The sequence below is a fragment of the Chiloscyllium punctatum genome, chromosome 9, assembly GCF_047496795.1.
Source record: "Chiloscyllium punctatum isolate Juve2018m chromosome 9, sChiPun1.3, whole genome shotgun sequence".
NCBI classification, from domain to species: domain Eukaryota; kingdom Metazoa; phylum Chordata; class Chondrichthyes; order Orectolobiformes; family Hemiscylliidae; genus Chiloscyllium; species Chiloscyllium punctatum.
Window position 1 is genome coordinate 54,848,009 of NC_092747.1, and position 13,554 is coordinate 54,861,562.

General features: G+C 43.1%; 1 protein-coding gene across 2 annotated transcripts in view; it reads left to right on the forward strand.

Moving 5' to 3' along the window:
• Positions 1-13,554, forward strand: part of st6gal2a (ST6 beta-galactosamide alpha-2,6-sialyltranferase 2a) — a 100,024-nt gene that overhangs the window by 5,761 nt on the left and 80,709 nt on the right. The window contains exon 2 of one of the 2 annotated variants that reach the window (XM_072577564.1): positions 12,582-12,717. The exons of the other annotated variant lie outside the window; for it this stretch is intronic. The gene's annotated coding sequence lies outside the window, so the exon portion shown is untranslated. The remainder of the gene's footprint in view (positions 1-12,581; positions 12,718-13,554) is intronic. 2 annotated transcript variants of the gene reach the window in all.

The window sequence follows — 13,554 nt, forward strand, 5'->3', positions numbered from 1 at the left end:
TGATGACTGCATTGGTGCCACCTCGTGCTCCCGCGAGGAGGTTGATCAACTTCACCAACACATTCCACCCTGACCTTAAATTTACCTGGACCATCTCTGACACCTACCTCCCCTTCCTGGACCTCGCCATCTCCATTAATGATGACCAACTTGACACTGACATTTTTAACAAATCCACTGACTCCCACAGCTACCTGGATTACACCTGTTCCCACCCTATCTCTTGCAAAAATGCCATCCCATATTCCCAATTCTTCCACCTCTGCCCGATCTGCTTCCAGGAGGACCAGTTCCATCACAGAACACACCAGATGGCCTCCTTCTTTAGAGACCGCAATTTCCCTTCGCATCTCGTCTACATCCCGCACCTCCACCCTCCGAACCCACCTCCAACTGTAACAAGGACAGAATGCCCCTGGTGCTCACCTTCCACCCTACCAACCTTCGCATAAACCAAATCATCCGCCGACATTTCCGCCACCTCCAAACAGACCCCACTACCAGGGATATATTTCCCTCCCCACCCCTTTCCGCCTTCCGCAAAGACCGTTCCCTCCGCGACTACCTGGTCAGGTCCACGCCCCCAAACAACCCACCCTCCAATCCTGGCACTTTCCCTTGCCACCGCAGGAACTGTAAAACCTGCGCCCACACCTCTTCCCTCACCTCTATCCAAGGCCCTAAAGGAGCCTTCCACATCCATCAAAGTTTTACTTGCACATCCACTAATATCATTTATTGTATCCGTTGCTCCCGATGTGGTCTCCTCTACATTGGGGAGACTGGGCGCCGCCTAGCAGATCGCTTTAGGGAACATCTCCGGGACACCCGCACCAATCAACCACACCGCCCCGTGGCCCAACATTTCAACTCCCCCTCCCACTCTGCCGAGGACATGGAGGTCCTGGGCCTCCTTCACCGCTGCTTCCTCACCACCAGACGCCTGGAGGAAGAACGCCTCATCTTCCGCCTTGGAACACTTCAACCCCAGGGCATCAATGTGGACTTCAACAGTTTCCTCATTTCCCCTTCCCCCACCTCACCCTAGTTCCAAACTTCCAGCTCAGTAACTGTCCCCATGACTTGTCCAGACTTGTCCTACCTGCCTATCTCCTTTTCCACCTATCCACTCCACCCTCTCCTCCTTGACCTATCACCTTCATCCCCTCCCCCACTCACCCATTGTACTCTATGCTACTTTCTCCCCACCCCCACCCTCCTCTAGCTTATCTCTCCACGCTTCAGGCTCACTGCCTTTATTCCTGATGAAGGGCTTTTGCCCGAAACGTCGATTTCGAAGCTACTTGGATGCTGCCTGAACTGCCGTGCTCTTCCAGCAACACTAATCCAGAAAATGGGACCATCAGTGCTAAACAATTCTACACTAGGCTGTAGAACAATTGCCCCTCAGTCAGAAAGATTCAGGTTGAGAATGTAACCAACTTTAGTCTTGAGCATATAGGAATGAATTGTTAGAGCCCCACCCTCACTTACCATAGCGTTGAATGTCATAAATCGGGCAAAGGTCGTCGGGCATGAAGTACACATAAGGGAAAAGTGAACTCAATTGAGTCATTTAAATTGAGCGCATAGGACATGCATATAGATTATGCAGTTTGTGAAGAAGGCAAATGGTATGTTGATATTGAGAGAATTCAAGTACAGGAGCAAGGAAGTCTTGCTGCAATTTCACCAGGCCTTGGTGAGACCACACCTGGAGTATTGTGTGCGTTTGTGGTCTCCTTGTCAAAGGAAGGATATTCTGGCTATGGTGAGAATGCAAATGCAGGTTACCATTCCTGGGATGGCAGGATTGACTTACAAAAAGAGACAGGACAGGTTAGGACTTTCTTTATTATGGAGTTTAGAAGAAAGAGGGGCACCTCATAGAAACTAATAAAACTCTAACAGGATTAGGGAGGGTAAATGCAGAAAAAATGCTCTCAATGGCTGGGGAATGTAGAACAAGGGGTTACTGTCAAAGAATAAAGAGTAGGTCTTTTAGGACTGAGATGAGGAGAAATTTCTTCACCTAGAGATTGGTGAACTTGTGGAATTCTCAGTCACAGGAAAGCTGAGGCCAAAACAAGGATTCTGGGTATCCAAGATGGAAGACAGGAAATATTTCTGGCTGTAACAGGCTGCTCCTTTTTTGAAATATCTGGGTTTTGGAGGTGATTTCCTCGAATCCTAGGAGCAGCAATTACTGTTTTATGTGCTGTTGCATTGTTTTGAACTTTGGGTGGCACAATGGCACAATGGTTAGCACTGCTGCCTCACAGCACCAGGATCCCAGGTTCGATTCAAGCCTTGGGTGACTGTCTGTGTGGAGTTTGCACATTCTCCCCTTGTCTGCGTGGGCTTCCTCCGTCAGTCCAAACATGTTCAGGTTAGGCAAATTGGCCATGCTCAGTTGTCCATAGTGTTAGGTGCATTAGTCAGAGGGAAATGGGTGTGGGTGGGTTACTCTTCAGAGGGTCGGTGTGGACTGGATGGGCCAAAGGGCCTGTTGCCACACTGTACTGAATCTAATCTAAGTGGCACTTTTAAAAGAGAGAGGAACAGACAAAGGCAGCACATGGCGAGAGAGAAAGAAACCCACACTGCTAAATGACACAGCAGTGAACCTGCGCAGTTAATGCCTTTGCTGTTTGAACTCATGTATTGTTGGACGTTAGAGTGCATCTGGGAAAATTAACAAACAGTGAAATTCACAACTAATCTTGGACGAACCTGTTCGGAAGAGGTCACAGCACTGAGACAGATAAGTGAAGATTTTTAAGTGTAGCCTCACAGTAAATCTACAGTAGTGAATAGAGTGGATTCCTTTTTGATTAAATCTTTTATTGAGATATGTCTCTTGATTAAACTTAAACATATAAGCCATAAGTATTAAGTTAGCCTAGAGCCGTGTTTTACAGAGGAATAAGACAGTGCTATTTTCTGGGTCTGTACATTGAAAAAAGCAAAAATGACCTTTAGAAGAGCGATATGCTCTTCTTGTCAGATATGAGTTCATGGAGAGCTTACATGTCACTGAGGAGTATATCTGCAATAAATGCCATTGGTTGCAAATCCTATCAGATTGAATGGATCAGCTGGAGAGACAGTTAGAGGCAATGAGGAATTTAGGGGATGTGATGGATGGCAATTTTCGGAAGGGAGAAAAGTTGCAGATACAGTCACATAAATGGGTTAACTACAGGAAAGGTAAGCGAGGTAGGTAGGGAGTGAAGGAGTACTCTGTGGCTATCTCCATTTCAAACAAGTATGCTGTTTTGGAAAATGTGATGGATTCTCTGGGGATTGGAACAAGTTTCTGGTATCGAGACTGGCTCTAATGCAATGAGGGTTACGTCGGGTTCCAAGAGATCAATTGTGTTAGGGGACTCTCTCTAGTCTAGACAGATGTTTCTGTGGCCAGGTGCAAAATATCAGAGTCGTGTTTGCTTCCCTGGTGCCAGGATCAAGGATGTCTCAGAGAAGGTGCAGAATGTTCTCAAAGGGGAGAGGGACCAGCAGGAGGTGATTGTACACATTGGAACCAATGACAGAAGAAGGGAAAAGGACGAGATCCTGGAGGGAGAATTAGGCAGTAATTTAGAAAGGAGATCCTTGAGAGTAATAATATCTGGATTACTCAGTGCTGTGAGCTAGTGAGGGTAGGAATAGGAGGATAGAGCAGATGAATGCATGGCTGAGGAGCTGGTGTATGGGAGAAGGATTCACATTTTGGATTATTGGAATTTCTTCTGGGATAGAAGTGACCTGTACAAGAAAGATTGCACCTGAATTGGAAGGAAACTGGCAGGGAGATTTGCTAGAGCTGCTCGGGAGGATTTAAACTATTAAGATGGGGGTGTGGGACCCAGGGTGATAGTGAGGAAAGAGATCAGTCTGAGACTGGTACAGTTGAGAAAAGAAGTGAGTCAAAGAGTCAGTGCAGGCAGGGACAAAGCAGAGAACAAGCTAAGACTGGTAAATTAAACAGCATCTATTTTAATGCAAGAGGCCTAACAGGGAAGACAGATGAACTCAGGACATGGTTAGGGACATGGGACTGGGATATCACAGCAATTATAGAAATGTGGCTCAGGGATGCACAGGACTGGCAGCTTAATGTTCCAGGATACAAATGCTACAGGAAAGGGAGGCAAGTAAGGATGGGGAGTGGTGTTTTTGATAAGGGATAGCATTACAGCTGTACTGAAAGAGGATATTCCTGGAAATATATCCAGGGAAGTTATTTGAGTGGAACTGAGAAATAAGAAAGGGATGATCACCTTACTGGGATTGTATTATAGACCCCCTAATACTCAGAGGGAAATTGAGAAATAAATTTGTCAGGAGATCTCAGTTATCTGTAAGAATAATAGGGTGGTTATGTTAGGGGATTTTAACTTTCCAAGCACAGACTGGGACTGCCATAGTGTTAAGGGTGTAGATGGAGAGGAATTAGTTAAGTGTGTCCAAGAAAATGTTCTGATTCAGTATGTGGATGTACCTACTAGAGAAGGTGCAAACTTGATCTATTCTTGGGAAATAAGGCAGGGCAGGTGACTGAGGTGTCAGTGGGGCAGCACTTTGGGATCAGCGACCATAATTCTATTAGTTTTAAAATAGTGATGGAAAAAGATAGACCAGATTTAAAAGTTGAAGTTCTAAATTGGAGGAAGGCTAATTTTGATGGTATTAGGTAAGAACTACCAAAAGCTGATTGGGGGCAGATGTTTTCAGGCAAAGGGACGGTTGGAAAATGGAATGCCTTCAGAAATGAGATAACGAGAGTCCAGAGACAGTATATTCCTGTTATGGTGAAAGGAAAGGCTGGTAGGTGTAGGGAATGCTGGATGACTAAAGAAATTGAGGGGTTGATTAAGAAAAAGAAGGAAGCATATGTCAGGTATAGACAAGATAGATTGCATAAATCCTTCAAAGAGTATAAAGGCAGTAGGAGTATACTTTAGAGGGAAATCAGGAGGGCAAAAAGCGGACATGAGATAGCTTTGGCAAATAGAGGTAAGGAGAATCCAAAGGGTTTTTACAAATACATTAAGGATAAAAGGGTAACTAGGGAGAGAATAGGACCACTCAAAGATCAGCAAGGTGGCCTTTGTGTGGAGCTGCAGGAGATAGGGGAGGTGCTAAGTAAGTACTCTGCATCAGTACTTACTGTGGAAAACAAAATGGAAGATATAGAATGTGCGGAAATAGATGGTGACATCTTGAAAAGTGCCCATATTACAGAGGAGTAAGTGCTGGATGTCTTGAAACACATAAAAGTAGATAGATCCCCAGGACTTGATCAGGTGAACCCCAGAACTCTGTGGGAAGCGAGGGAAGTGATTGCTGGGCCTCTTGCTGAGATATTTGTATCATCGATCGTCACAGGTGAGGTGCCGGAAGACTGGAGGTTGGCTAACATGGTGCCGTGGTTTAAGAAGGGTGGTAAGGACAAGCCAGGGATCTATAGCCCAGTGAGCCTGATGTTGGTGGGCAAGTTGTTGGAGGGAATCCTAAGAGACAAGATGTGCATATATTTGGAAAAGCAAGGACTGATTAGGGATAGTCAACATGGCTTTATATGTGGGAAATCATGTCTCACAAACTTGACTGAGTTTTTGAAGATGTAACAAAGAGGATTGATGAGGGCAGAGTGGTGGACGTGATCTATATGGACTTCAGTAAGGTGTTTGACAAGATTTGCCATGGGAGACTGGTTAGCAAGGTTAGATCTCACGGAATACATGGAGAACTAGCCATTTGGATACAGAACTGGCTCAAAGGTAGAAGACAGAGGGTAGTGGTGGAAGGTTGTTTTTCAGACTGGAGGCCTGTGACCAGTGGAGTGCCACAAGGATGGGTGCTCAGTCCGCTACTTTTCGTCATTAATATAAATGATTTGGATGTCAGCATAAGACGTACAGTTAGTAAGTTTGCAGATGACACTAAAATTGGAGGTGTAGTAGATAGCAAAGAAGATTACCTCAGATTACAACAGGATCTGGACCAGATGGGCCAATGGGCTGAAAAGTGGCAGATGGAGTTTAATTCAGGTAAATGCGAGGTGCTGCATTTTGGGAAAGCTAATTTTGGCAGGATTTTTACACTTAATGGTAAGGTCCTAGGGAGTGTTGCTGAACAAAGAGACCTTGGAGTGCAGGTTCATAGCTTCTTGAAAATGAATTAGATTAGATTACTTCCAGTATAGAAACAGACCCTTCGGCCCAACAAGACCACACCAACTCTCCGGAGAGTAACCCACCCAGACTAATGCACCTAACACTGTGGGCAAGTTAACATAGCCAATTCACCTGATCAGCATATCTTTGGATTGTGGGAGGAAACCTGAGCACCCGGAGAAAACCCACACAGACATAGGGAGAATGTGCAAACTCTACACAAACAGTCACCCGAGATGGGAATCAAACCTGGGCCCCTGGCACTGTGAGGCAGAGTGCTAACCACTGAGCAACCGTGCCACCTCAAGTCACAAGTGGATAGATTAGTGAAGAAGGCATTTGGTATGCTTTATTGGTCAGAGTACTGAGTACAGGAGTTGGAAGGTCATGTTGCGGCTGAACACTTCATTGGTTAGGCCACTGTTGGAATATTGCGTGCAATTCTGGTCTCCTTCCTATCAGAAAGATGCTGTGAAACTTGAAAGGGTTCAGAAAAGATTTAGGTTTAGGGTGAGAGGGGAAAGATTTAAAAGAGACCTAAGGGGCAACTCTTTCACACAGAGTGTGGTACGTGCATGGAATGAGCTGCCAGAGGAAGTAGTGGAGGCTAGTACAATTGCAACAGTTGAAAGGCATCTGGATGGGTATATGAGTAGGAAGGATTTAGAGGGATATGGGCCTGGTGCTGGGATATCTGGTCGGCATGGATGTGTTGGACCGAAGGGTCTGTTTCCATCCTGTACATCTCTATGACTCTATTGAAGACTTTCAAGAAAGATGTAGATTTAGTTCAGACATTTAAAGGGATCAAAGGAAATAGAGTGAAAGTGGGAATAGGGTACCGAGTTGAATGATCAACCATGAACATATTGAATGACAGAGTAGGCTCAACAGGGCAGATGGCCTACTCCTACTCCTACAATCTGTGTTTCTAACAAGCATACACAATTTTCACTCCATAATTGGCCTAAACCAGTAGAGTACTTTTCACAACTCAATGGATGAGAAGTACATGTTCTTGAGGAGGGTATAAGGCATTTAGAAATGCCAAATATAAAGTTATTTAAGTCCTTTGCCCTTTAAATGTTTCAAAAAAAGTCTTTCTCGCTATTGTCCCTGCGAGTTGAAAAATATCTCTGCCTATAGTTTCTATGTATGTTTGTTCATGCACCTGAATAATTATCACAAGAGTATTATTAGCTTTTGATTGCCTCCACAATTTCTCATTGTCACAGGCTTTGGTTTCCAATTTGATTAACAGCTCCAAGAGATTATTAAAGGATCAGATGGCTTTGATGTGCAGTTGTGAATACAAATGCTTGTTTTACTTAAGGCTTCAAAACTTGAGATATTTAAATGTATTGAATGAGCTTTAATGAAATATAGTACTATCTTTAAAAATTGAAGTAATAGATAAATCAAAATTTAATATACTTAATCTCAGAATGGTTCCTAAAGTATGGCCATGATGAATGCTAGAGTTGCCATGGAAGGCCATAGGATGGTGTAAGGAATCATGATTTGGCACTAAGTTGACATGTAGCTATAAAAGCCCATGGAGATGAATAGACAGGCATGAGTTGGCATGGAGAGTACAAGGGGCCATTGGGAGTGGAAATGGCTAGAGATTGAAATGAGTTGGCACTGTTGGCATAGATGGGATACAGGGAGAAGGATGAGAAAGCATGAGATTAAGTCTTAGAGGACCAAATATTTTTTCTGCACTATTAGAATGAAATTCCAGAGAACTGATCATGCCATCTTGGCACACATTTGTTTATATGGTCACCTCTACACTGCACTCATGGACACCAAGCCTGAGCCTACCAACCCTCACCTCCTTGAATTGAAAAGTACATGATTTGGGTCCTTGTCTCTGAAGCTGCTGGGAAATTTCCCAACATCCAATACCTGCCTGTAAGACAGAAATGCAAGCCAGAGGCTATGTTTCAAATTCAGTGCAGTATAGTATAATTCTGAAAGAATACTGCAATACATACGAGCCATCTTCTGGATGAGATAGTAAACTGAGGCCCCTACTCTTTAGTGTTGAGCAACATTGACTGCTTCAATATCCTTGATTGTTGTCCCATTCACAACAGATTGTATTTATGTAGCACCTTTAAGAAAGTAAAGCATCTCAAGATAAGAGTTTGTCAAACAAAAGTCGATACTGAGCCACATAAATAGATATTATGACAAGTGACAAAAAGATTTGGTCAAAAGCATAGGTTTTAATGAATGTCTGAAGGATGGATAGAGAGGTAGCAAAGTGGAAAAGTTTAGGAAGGGAATTTCAGAGCTTGGGGCCTTAGCAGGTGAAGGCAAGGCTGCCAGTGATGGAATAATTAACAATACAGATGCTCAATGATGAAGAATATCAGTATTTCTGATGGTTGTATAATTGATGAAGATCACAATGAAAGGGAGGGAAGATAAGGAAGGATTAGAAAGCCTGGATGAATTTTTAAGAATTGAGGAGACTTTGTTCATTCATGGAATATGGGTGTCACTGGACAAGCCAGTACCTATTGCTGATCCTGAATTGCTATCTCCTCGACCATTGTACTCCTTGGGTTGCAGATACTTTTAACCAGGGCATTCCAAAGTTGTGAATCAGTGACAATAAAGGCATGACAATATAGTTCTAAGCTGCAGTGGTTGTCCAGTTTGAAAGGGAACTTGTAGTGGTGGTATTTCCATGCATCTGCCACCCTTGTCCTCCTATGTTGTGGAGATCATGGATCTTGGAAGCTGTTGTCAAAGGAAGTTTAATTAATTACTGCAGTGCATCTTGCCAACAATACACACCGTTGCCACTGTGAATCAGTGGGGAAGGAAGTGAATATTGAAATTAGTGGATAGGATGCTAAACAGGCAGCCTCCTTTATCCTGGATGGTGTTGGGTCTCTTGTGTGTTGTTGCAACTGCACTCATCCAGATAAGTAGAGAGTATTCCAGCACACTCCTAACTTGTGCATTGTAGATGATTGGCATTGGACAGAAGGAGATGGGTTATTTACCATAGAATCCATTGCCTCTGACCTCCTGTTGTAGCCACTGTGTTTATCTGGCTGGCCCAGTTCAGTTTCTAGTCAATGTTGACAGTGAGAATTCAGCAACTGTAATGCCATTGAACATAAAGGGTCACTGATTAAATTCTGTCTTGTTGGAAATGGTGTTTGCTTGGTACTGTGTGGCACAAATGTTGCTTGCTACTTATCAGCGTAAGCTTGGATGCTGTCCAGACCTTACTGCTGTTGGGCATAGAGTGCTTCAGTGGCTGAGAAGTCAAACATGAGCAACTATGCAATCATCAGTGAATGTTCCATATCATCAGTGAACATTCCCACTTCAGACTTTATGATGGAAGGAAGGCCATTGATGAAGCAGTTAAATCAGCAAGTTCAATTTACTCCAAGTGATAACGAGACACAGCTGGAGACACCTGATACTACAAAGGTTATGGGCCCGGAGAGCAATCCAACAACTGGACTGAAAACTTCTGCTCCAGAATTAACTGTGCCTCATCCAAGCTGTTGCAGTACAGTTACAATACTGCCATCTAGTCAATGATGTGGAAAATTGCCTAGGTATGTTTTGTACACAAAAAGCAAGACAAATCCAAAACTGGCCAATTACTGATCCATGGGTCTATGCTGGATCATCATTAAAGTGATTGAAGATGCCATCAACAGTGCTATCCAACAACATTTCCTTGGCAATGATCTGCTCACTGACTTTCAGTACTTATTCTGTGAGGCCAATGCAGCTCCTGACCTCATTATGATTTTGATTCTAAATGGATGAAAGAGCTGAATTCCAGAGATGAGGTGATGGTGACTGGCCTTGATATCAAGGCCACAGTTGACCAAATATGCCATCAAGGAACCCTAACAAAACTTGAATCACTGGGAGTCAGTGGAGAGCTTTCTGATGGCTAGAATCTTAGCTGGCCCATTGGAAGATGGTTGTGGTTGTTGGAGGTCAACCATCTCAACTCCAGACCATCTCTGCAGGAGTTCCTCAGGGAAGAGTCCCAGGACTGTAATTATCAGATCAGAAATGAGGATGTTTGCTGATGAATCCGCAAAAGTTAACACCAGTCATCACTTGACAGTCAATGAACAGTCCATTTTCAAATCCAGCAAAACCATGGTAATATCTAGGTTTGGGCTGACAAGTGGCAAGTTACACTCATGCCACACAGAGTTATGCAGTGACCATCTTCACCAAGAACAAAGCTAACCATCACCCTTCTCCCATCATCAACAGTCTTAGGAGTTGTCCCTGACCAGAAACTGAAATGGACTAGCCATTGCAAGCATGAGACCACCCATCCAAAATCTACAAGGCACAAATGAGAAGTATGATCAAATACTTCCCATTTACTTGGAGAGTGCAGATCCAATAGCACCTAAGACTCTTGACACCATCCAGGACAAAGCAGCCTGCTTGACTGGCACTACAGCTTTCCGTGTGTTATCAAGAAACTTGGATGCATTACACTCACTCACTTTATCTGAGCTATTAATGTAGCCTGCAGTCAGCTGAGGTCCCAGCACTGATTCATGTGGCTCCCCATTGGTTTCAATCTGAAATTGACCTGTTTATTCCGATGGTCCATTTTCTGCTGTATAAATTATGTTCAATGCTAATAGGTTACCTGCAACCTATGTGTCCTTGTGAACAAGCTATTTTGTTGCATCTTAATGAACACTGTGTGGAAAAATTATAATGTACTTCATCCAACAGTTCAATTTTAGTTACATCCTTGAAAAACCTTAATAAATCTGTCCAACTGCATTTTTCTTTCTTAAAAACATGTTGACTCTGCGTAAACATGTAATGATTTTCTAACTCACCTGTTATACTTGCCTTACAATGGACTTCTACAATTTCCTAATGACTGATGTCAGCTCACTGGCTTATAGTTTTCTGTTTTCACTTCCTCTTCTTTCCTTAATAACAGTGTGACTTTTCTATGTTCCAGTCCACCGGAACCAATCAGAACTTAAGGAGTTTTGTAAGGTTGCAATCTAATGCATTTAATACCTCCACAACCACTAATTTAGAACAACAGAATGTATCAAGTCATTTATCACTTTCAATTCCATTTGTTTGTTGTATTTTTTGTTGAATAAGGATTGTCCAAAAGTCTTTCATTTTGATTGGACCTTTTCTTTGCCATTATTTCTGACATGTGTGTTTTTATGTCAGGGAGATATACTATTTAATATCAATGCAATTTTTATGTTCCCCATTATAATTTCTCCTGTCTTAGTCATTCCAGTTCAACCAATACCATTCATGTCACAACAAATCTAATCCAAATGGCTTTGCAGGTAGGTTAAGGATTCCATTTACCTCTTCCTTTTCTCTCATGCAATATTCCAAGAAGCATTTCACCACAGTATGAAGCCAAATGCCTCAGAACACTTGTCGATAATTTTGTTTGTGAGAAACATCTTAAAGAAAGAAAATAACACAGTTAAGTCAACATTTGTTCCTGCTTTCTCTCCATGCTAAATGTCAAACGGAAGCATTTCAATTGAAATATTCAATGCAATTATCATGCCCCACTTATTGAGGTTATTTCAAAAACATACTCAAATATTCAATGTAGCCCTCCTGTTGTTAGCTGGTGTAAGATAGATTTAAGGGCAAGAAATAGAAATTTATAGAGAAAACCAAAGTAGTTGTGCATTGAAAGCGATAATGTAAGTTGGCCTTATGTGCTAATTAAATGAAAACACCAGTTTCAAAGAAGTACTTGCGCATCTTTGTAGTTAGGTGTAATTATAGCTTAATTTGTTCAGATTTGCGCAGTATAAACATTATCTTCTCTCTCATGAAGTGCCAGTTCACATTGGCAATGCACATAATTTATGCAATTGTAAATGATTCTCTTCCCCCCAACCCAACACCATTGTTGAGTCACAGGGTGGAATTCTGTTGCAATGGTGAGTCTCCTGACAGTGGGTTCAGAAAAGAGCAGGACTTAGATTTGAAGATTGCACACGGTTAGCCAACCAAACATGTGGTAGCCAATCAAGTAGCCACCTTGAGTTTGGACCCAGCCAGTGGTGTAGCAGAGGGAACAAGAAGTCATGAAGTCAAAGTGGCACCTGAACAAACAACAACTTCAAGCAATTCAAATCGTCATCCTGCCTAGCTAAGAGGAATAATTTGAACTGTAGCTCTTTCCACCTCCTCCCCACCTGCCAGACTTTAATCCCTGAAGTTGCTGCCACCCCCGTCCCATCTGTTGATCCTGATGACTGGTTGTCAGTCAATTCAAAAGTCAGTGCAGAGAACGAGTGGCCCCACAGTTTACAATGTTTCCTTTTAGCTCACTCTCCAGGATTCATGAGAACAACATGAGATCTTGTTTTTCAGTGATGGCAGCAGGAGATCCTCCCACATCACCCTGGAAGCCTGGACAGCGATTGCAGCAGAAGTGAGCAGTGTGGTGTCAAAAAGCAAAACTGGGTCCAATACTACAAAGCTGCCAACATTCTCCTGAATCTCCAAGGTAACGGGAATGGTGTAGTCACCGCAAAGTGGCACTCATGATAGCATCAAATAATGTAATTATACCACACAGACATAAGGATTCCTGACCTCAGCACCTAATGAAATATATGGATTGAACATGTGGGAGCAGTTCATGCTGTGAAAGTAGTACTAATTGCCAGAGAATGCATGAATGGAACACTCATTAGAAAAATGACTCTTGATGTCATAGACCTACATGTTCTTAAAGGGATTTGCTGTCTATTGAGACGATACTCAATTCTTCTGACTACCTCCAGAAAAAGAGAGCACATAACATTCAGGGAGCTCTTGATGATTGGTGGCAGTATCTCTGACCTCTGCATGACCCCTGCAGAGGAGCAAATGCTGGAGAATAGGGTGGACACCCAGTTGTGTATCACAGCGTAAAGAGTGAAGATGTTCCTACCCTGGGCATACAGGAGGCACTTGTGAGACTGCACTAAGATTGTGCATTGCCTCAAGCTAACTCTTTGTATTCTCCATTACCGTCCTCATAATCAGGAGACTCCTCAGCCCATTTTGTGCAGCAGCCCAAAATCCAGCTCTGAGGATGAGGACAGAGAACACTCAGAGGATGCACCATCACATTATTGCATCTCACCCATCACCACGCAGAAATGGTCACTTCAACGGGAATGCTTAAATGGTTAGGCTCAGGGTCACAATCTGGTGAACATGTCTAAGCCAATTTGATGGAAGATGCAATAGCCATTGTCCCTAACAACTGGAAGATTGCCAGGGACCGGGCCCATGCTAGGTTCCATGCTGTTGACATGTTCTTTTCTCTAAGAACTATAGGCCAGTTTTAAAAAGG